Raw genomic sequence first — 357 nt, 5'->3', positions numbered from 1 at the left:
ATTTATATTTACCCAAATTCTTTTCTGCTTATCGAAGAAAGAAACTTTTAATCAGCCGTGCATGTATCCACGTTTATTTTTAGTCTGTGTATTGTGTTTTTGAATTGATAAATTATTTTGTTTATTGTAATTTTTATTTTTCGGCATGGTAGATGTTGAAAGTATTTCCATATACCTTTTTATATATTTGTTGGACTCTATCTCATTGTTTTTGCCTGAAAAATGCCATTTCTGGGAGCATTAAAATATTTTGGTTAAATATAATCATAAAGGTCCTGATCTGTGCCTTTCTTTACTTTATTAGATTCATTTAGAGGAGACCCCTGGTGACATTCTTGTATTTTTGACTGGGCAAGA

At 30.0% G+C, this 357-nt stretch overlaps 1 pseudogene; it reads left to right on the top strand.

Moving 5' to 3' along the window:
* The window catches only part of LOC110423423 (pre-mRNA-splicing factor ATP-dependent RNA helicase DEAH10-like), a 3,603-nt pseudogene that overhangs the window by 210 nt on the left and 3,036 nt on the right, over window positions 1–357 (top strand).

This window comes from Theobroma umbraticum, unplaced genomic scaffold (genome assembly GCF_002168275.2).
Source record: "Theobroma umbraticum cultivar Fairchild unplaced genomic scaffold, ASM216827v3 scaffold_20.0, whole genome shotgun sequence".
Classification (NCBI taxonomy): domain Eukaryota; kingdom Viridiplantae; phylum Streptophyta; class Magnoliopsida; order Malvales; family Malvaceae; genus Theobroma; species Theobroma umbraticum.
The sequence above is the reverse complement of the archived record's forward strand: the minus strand, read 5'-3'. Positions and strand labels throughout refer to the sequence as shown.